The sequence below is a fragment of the Aquarana catesbeiana genome, linkage group LG01 (genome assembly GCF_042186555.1).
Source record: "Aquarana catesbeiana isolate 2022-GZ linkage group LG01, ASM4218655v1, whole genome shotgun sequence".
NCBI lineage: Eukaryota > Metazoa > Chordata > Amphibia > Anura > Ranidae > Aquarana > Aquarana catesbeiana.
Window position 1 is genome coordinate 349,783,975 of NC_133324.1, and position 7,476 is coordinate 349,791,450.

Consider the following 7,476-nt stretch of genomic DNA (forward strand, 5'->3'; position numbering starts at 1 on the left):
ATACTGCAGCTAACTGAATGAACTGCCTGCCTGTAGTATATTAGGAACAGAACAGGGACGGTCTGCAGTGAGATCTAGCTAAACTGGATCAACTGCTTGCCTGAATTAGATTGCAAATAGTACAGCAGGAACGGTCTGCAGTGGGATCTAGCTAAACTGGATCAAATGCCTGCCTGAAGTAGATTAGAAATAGTACAGCAGAAACGGTCTGCAGTGAGATTTACCTAACTGAATAAACTGCCTGCTCAAAGTAAATGAAATGACACACTCTCTCTCTATATCTATCTCTCTATAACGCCAGTAACACACTACACAGGGCCAACGTGCAGGCGGCCTTATATAATGTGGGGCGTGTACTTAACCCCCTGCCTTTGGCCAATTATGGCTCTGTTTGCTTACGGCGCTGTGATTGGCCAAAACATGCGGGTCATAGTGCATGCTTGGCCAATCATCAGCCAGCAAACCATTGCGATGACGCAGTGCATTATGGGCCGTGATGTGCCGTTCGAAATTGGGCGCGAACGACCCATAATGTTCGATCTTCGTCGAACAATTGAACAGCCGATGTTTGAGTCGAACTCACGTTCGACTCAAACTCAAAGCTCATCCCTAGTGTTTACACAACACCTGTGGCAGGAGAAAATCTGAGTTTTTTGAGTCTACCATCACTCAATGCAGGTATCTGATGAAATATTTCACTACTTGCGCTACTCGATATATAGTCTACCTGCTGACTTGCCCATGCAAGAAACAATATGTGGGGTGCACTATACGATCATATTCAGTGAGGGTTAATGAACACATAGCAAGTATAAAAAAAGGTTGTACCAATCATAGTGTCCCTAGACACTATCTTCGTTATCACAATAAATAAAGACCCGTCTGGTACCCAGTTCCAGATCATTGATAAATGTATTCCTCATTGGAGAGGTGATTCTAGCCTTGGAGGAGTTTCTCGTCTAGAAACATTCTGGATCTATGAACTGAAATCTTATTTGCCTTTTGGCATGAATGTCGATTGGGATTTCAATGCCTTTATCAATCGAACGTAGTGTCCTCCCCTCCTTTAATTTCATTCATTTTCATTTTTATTTTCTCTCTGAGTAGGTTGCGGTTGTTTTCTTTCTTCGTTATATTCTTCTTTTTTGTTATATTCATTTAATCACTTGCCGCCCGAGTCACACCGAGGCAAAACAACGTATGGGTACGTTGTTCCCTTTAAGAGCCACCAGGGGCTCCCTTATTTGGTTAAGTTCAACATGTGTTGCGATTCCACCCTCAATTAGCTCACTGGTTCCTTTACTGTTCCACTGATATCCAGCTTCAGTATTCAGTTCCGTTCATGCAATCAAACACAAAAGAAAACTTTCATTGCGCAATGAACCTTTCACTTTTAACTTCTTGGCAAAACAAACTAAGCGCACTCACTTGTGTAAGTATCATACATCAGCGCATAGAGCAGTCAGCCACCCACCGCGATCTCCTCCTCGCATCGAGCTGCGAGTACCAATCAAGCACTACGGATGACGTCACTCGGGAGGAGCCAAGTGACGTCATCCATAGTGCTTGATTGGTACTCGCAGCTCGATGTGAGGAGGAGATCGCGGTGGGTGGCTGACTGCTAGTACCTCTGAATTTGTACATCGGGCTATGGTCAGAAGGGAACACCCCAAAAAGGGCTTAAAAGGGACTCCTTCAAGTTCTAAACAGCCTAAACTCATCTCTACAATGGCATCCTCCCCTGAGAGTCTGGGGTGGCCGGTCAGAGTAAGCGATCAGGGCTATCAAATATTGCGACAGGTCCCTTTTCATTACCCAGGACCCTCAAACTGAGGATCTGGGGGTGGGAGTAGATGAATTTCCCTCAGGGGACCGTGAAAAGGCTGATGACTCCTCTTCTGAGGGGTCAAATGCGGGGGGATCAGAAAGATTGATGGTGCAATTCTTACTGAATTTGTCCGCTCCACATTTTTGCTACTCCTCATTGAGTCGGTTGATATTCCCACGTTTTGTTGTGTTCACTAAAGCCTTCTGAAGCTGTACATGCCTTTACTTTCCATTCATTGCTCACCCAGATAAGCATTTTTTTCCTCCTATAAAGTTTTAACACTTTATCCTATGGGGGAAAAATTCACTAATGGGGCGTATACACGGGCGGACTTTCCGACCGGACTGGTCCGACGGACTTTTGACAGACTTTTTTTAACGAACGGGCTTGCCTACACACGACCGGACTACGGACGGACTTGCCTACACACGACCGGACTTTCCAGCAGACTATGTCCGTCGGTCTTCCCGACGGAGTTACGACGGACTTTCCGAATGAACAGACTTGCCCACACACGAACAAGTAAGTTAATTTTGAACGTGACTCAGGTACGACGGAACTAGAAAAGGAAGTGAATATCGCCGCTTTTATCGGCAAGATTGACACCTTGCGAGCCCCATCGTGGGGCATACCAGGCCCTTAGGTCTGGTATGGATTGTAAGGGGAACCTCCTACGTCGAACCCCAAAATCCATACCAAACCCTTATCCGAGCACGCAGCCCGGCCGCTCAGGAAAGGGGGTGGGGACGAGCAAGCATCCCCCCTCCTGAACCGTTCCAGGCTGCATGCCCTCAGCATGGGGGGGTGCTTTGGGGGAGGGGGGCGCCCTGCGGCCCCCCCACCCCAAAGCACCTTGTCCCCATGTTGATGAGGACAAGGGCCTCTTCCCAACAACCCTGGCCGTTGGTTGTCGGGGCCTGCGGGCGGAGGGCTTATCGGAATCTGGGAGCCCCCTTTAATAAGGGGGCCCCCAGATCCCGGCCCCCCACCCTGTGTGAATGAGTATGGGGTACATCGTACCCCTACCCATTCACATAGCGAAAAAGTGTCAATAAAAAAACACACTACACAGGTTTTTAAAGTAATTTATTAGACAGCTCCGTGGGTCTTCTTCCGACTTTGGGGGTCTTTTTCCGACTTTGTCGCTCTCGCTGTCCTCTTCTCCTGGTGTCCGGTTCTTCTCCCGCTCTCCAGCCTCTTCTCCCGGTGTTCGACCTCTTCTCCCGGTGTCCGGTTCTTCTTCCGCTCTCCGGTCTCTTCTCCCAGTGTTCAGCCTCTTCTCCCGCTGTCCGGTTCTTCTGCAAGCTCCTCCGCTATCTTCTGCTGCTTATTTGCTAGCGGTGGCCCGGACTTCTGCGTCGTCTTCTTCCCTCTTCCCTTCTTCCGATGTTGACAGGACGCTCTCTCCCGCTGTAATGCTGTGTGAGTGCTCCGCAATGACTTATATAGGCGGTGACCCCGCCCCTTATGACGTCACAGTCCCGAGGCATGTTGGAACTGTGACGTCATAAGGGGGCGTGGTAATTGGGTGATTCCGATAAGCCCCCCGCCTGCAGACCCCGACAACCAACGGCCAGGGTTGTCGGGAAGAGGCCCTTGTCCTCATCAACATGGGGACAAGGTGCTTTGGGGTGGGGGGGCCGCAGGGCACTCCCCTTCCCCAAAGCGCCCACCCCCCATGTTGAGGGCATGCGGCCTGGTACGGTTCAGGAGGGGGGTGCTCGCTTGTCCCCACCCCCTTTTCTGACCGGCCGGCCTGCGTGCTCGGATAGGGGTCTGGTATGGATTTTGGGGGGACCCCGCGCCGTTTTTTCGGCGTAGGGGGTTCCCCTTAAAATCCATACCAGACCTAAGGGACATCGTCGCCTCCCTCTTGCACTCGCCACAATAGGAAAATTTGTTTTTCCTATTACAGCGAGCGTGAGATGTAGTACCCTGCCCTTGCGTCGTATCTGGTCCGTCAGACCAGCATACAGACGAACGGGCTTTCCGTTAGGTACTAAGTCCGGCGGAGTTACGACGTAAAGATTTGAAGCAGGTTTCAAATCTAAAGTCTGTCGGATTTCTGACCGAAACGGTCCGTCGGAAGTCCAATGCAGCCCACACACGGTCGGATTGTCCGCCGGATTCGGTCTGTCGGACCAGTCCGGTCGGAAAGTCCACCCGTGTGTACATGGCATAAGAAGTGGGAGATACCAGCAATTGTTGCTGCTATATCCTCTGTGAATGAAGGTTTGACTTGTCCGATAGACAATGCTCAAATGCTTATGGATCCAACGGATAAGAAGTTGGGAATTCCCATTAAAAGAAAAACAAAAAAACACTTTTTTTCTGATGACTCAACCTGTGCTAGTATGTCAATCCTTGAGAGGCCAGTTAAACAGATGCTCAAAGTTATTCCTGATCAGCAGGCCCAGTATTCAGCCGAGTTACCAACAGCATTATGTTTGGCAATAGACGCCACGAGAGATTCTATTTTTCAAGCCTTGCGCCTTATGCTTGGACTGGTGCATAGGCATAGAATCTTATGGTTGAAGAATTGGTCAGCCGAAGCGTCATGCAAAGCTCCTGGCTAGTTTTCCTTTTCACGGTGAGCAGCTGTTTGGGGATGATTTGGAGAAATACATGCAAAAAATTTCTACTGGAAAAAGTACCCTTTTCCTAGTTAGGAAGAGGAGTAAACGTATTTCATTTAAAAAGGCTCCTTCTCCAGTGCCAGGAACATCTGCCTCCAGGCAGTCACGACAGCCTCCGCCGTCAAGTTCAAGAGGGAAACTGAAGCCTCCTTATGAGGGAGCACCCCTGCTCGTTTGAGTGGGGGGAAGACTTCTGCAGTTCTCAAGGGTCTGGCAGGAAGAGTATCGGAGCCTACGGCCACATCACCCTGAAAGCGCCCGATCTCGTCTGATCTCAGAGGCTAAGCAGGGTCGACTTGGTCAGTACCTGGATGGGAAACTGCCTGGGATTACCAGCCGTAGGCTGCAGATGGGTGACTTCCTCAATAACTCTAGGGTACAAACTTGAGCTCCGAAAGTCCCCGTCTCCTCGTTTTCTCAGATTCCAGAGGAAAAGAAGTCTCTCTTTCAGGCATTGGACGATTTTTTGTCTCAAAAGATTGATCTTAGTGGTTCCCATGCAAGAGCAGGGATTGGGGTTTTATTTAAACCTTTTCACGGTACCAAAACCAAATGGGTATGTCAGACCCATTCTAGATCTCAAGGATCTAAACCAGTTTCTGAATATCTGCTCTTTTCGCATGGAGTCAATCCGATCAGTGGTCTCCATCCTACAAGGTGGAGAACTTCTGGCGTCAATAGACATCAGGGATGCATACCTCCATGTGCCTATATTTCCTGCTCACCAGAAATATCTACGTTTCAAGGTAGAAAATCTTATTTTTCAGTTTGTAGCTCGGCCTTCGGTCTAGCTACTGCACCTCGAGTATTTACAAAGGTCCTGGCCCCTCCTGTAGCCAGATTAAGGCCCAAGGTATAACGATTATAGCTTACCTAGACAATCTGCTCTTGATAGACCAGTCGGTAGCCCGCTTAGACCAAAGTATGATCTACAATCAACTACCTGGAATACCTAGGTTGGATTCTCAACCTAGAGAAATCCTCCTTAAATAACTATCAACGAGATTGGAATACTTGGGTCTGATTATTGATACAGCCCAGAAAAAGGTATTCTTGCCCCAGGCAAAGATCAGTGCCATAAAGGAACTGATTCAGGTGGTCAAGGCAAAGAAGAATCCTTCTATTCGACTTTGCATAAGGTTGTTGGGAAAGATGGTGGATTCATTCAAGGCCGTTCCTTATGCTCAGTTTCATTTGAGGCTGCTGCAAAACAGTATCTTATTGGCTTGGAACAAGAAGGTCCAAGCTCTAGATTTCCCAACGTGTCTGTCTCCAGGGTGCGCCGGAGCCTCAGTTGGTGGTTGATAACCAAGAATCTACAGAAGGGAAAATCTTTCCTATCAGCTACCTGGAAGATGGTAACAACAGATGCCAGCCTTTCAAGTTGGGGAGCAGTCCTGGAAGAGGCAACTGTCCAAGGGAAGTAGTCCAGATCAAAGATGACCTTGCCCATCAACATTTTACAGATCCGGGCGGCGCGCTTGGCCCTGAAGGCCTGGATGTTCAGGTTACGGAATTGTCCTGTTAGGATCCAATCCGACAATGCCACAGCAGTGGCCTATATCAATCATCAAGGGGGCACGAGAAGTCATGCGGCCCAGAGAGAGGTGAATCATATGTTAACTTGGGCAGAAAACAATGTACCTTGCCTATCGGCAGTCTTCATTCCGGGAATAGAAAATTGGCAGGCGGACTACTTGAATCGCCAGCAGTTGTTCCCGGGAGAACTTTCCCTTCACCCCGATATCTTCCTGGCAATATGCCGAAGATGGGGGATCCCAGACGTAGATCTGTTTGCGGCCAGGTTCAGCAAGAAAATCAACAACTTTGTGTCAAGAACAAGGGATCCACTAGCATGCAGAACAGATGCATTAGTGTTCACATGGAATCAGTTCTCACTGATTTATGCATTTCCACCTATTCTGCTGCTTCCACAACTGCTTCGCAGGATCAAGCAGGAAGGGAGAATGGTTATTCTTGTGGCCCTGGCGGGGCCCGGAAGATCTTGGTATTCAGAGATCATAAGGATGGCGGTAGGGGACCCATCAACCCTACCACAATGTCCAGACCTTCTCTTGCAAGGTCCGGTATTCCATCCTACCTTACAACCGCTAAATTTAACGGTTTGACTGTTGAGTCCCACATTCTGAAGAAGCGTGGGCTGTCAGGTTCAGTGGTATTTACCTTCATTAATGCAGGGAAGCTGGCTTCCAGAATCATAGTCTGGAGTCTGGAAATCATATGTCTCCTGGTGGGAATCCAGGGGTTGGCACCCCAGGAAGTATGTCATAGGTAGAATCCTTGACTTTCCGTAGATGGGGTTAGAAATTAAGCTGGCCTTGCATACTATCAAAGGCCAGGTCTTGGCCTTATCTGTATTATTTCAACAACCACTTGATTCTCATTCTTTGGTTCATAGATTTATTCAGGGGGTAACGCGGCTTAATCCTCCGGTTAGTCACCCCTTAACCCTTGGGACTTGATTTTAGTTCTGTCAGCATTGCTAAAACAGCCTTTTTGAGCCGATATAGCATATTTCCTTTTGACAAGGAAACTAATTTTCTGGTAGCCATATCTTCTGCAAGAAGGGTATCAGAGTTGGCTGTTCTTTCTTGTAAAGAGCCATATTTGATTATTCACAAGGATAAGGTAGTATTGCGTCCTCGACCTAACTTTCTACCGAAGGTAGTCTCTAGTTTTTATCCAAACCAGGATATTGTTCTACCTTAATTTTTCCCAGAACCCTGTTCTACGGAAGAGAAATTGCTACATTCTCTTGATGTGGTGAGAGCACACAAAGTCTAATTGAAGGTGACTGCTCAGATTCAAATGGATTCAGCAAGTAACTGTTCAGGCTTATGGTTTAAAGAGGGAGATTCCACCCTCCCAAATCAAAGCGCACTCTACTAGGACTGTTAGTGCTTTGTGGGAGTGCATCACCAAGCTTCCATGGTTCAAATCTACAAGGCCTCAACTTGGTCTTCAGTCCATACATTTACCAGATTCTATCAG

General features: G+C 48.1%; 1 pseudogene; it reads left to right on the forward strand.

The window, feature by feature from the left end:
* Nucleotides 1–4,694: 4,694 nt before the first annotated feature.
* LOC141125085 (5S ribosomal RNA) lies at nucleotides 4,695–4,809 on the forward strand (annotated as a pseudogene).
* Nucleotides 4,810–7,476: the final 2,667 nt, after the last annotated feature.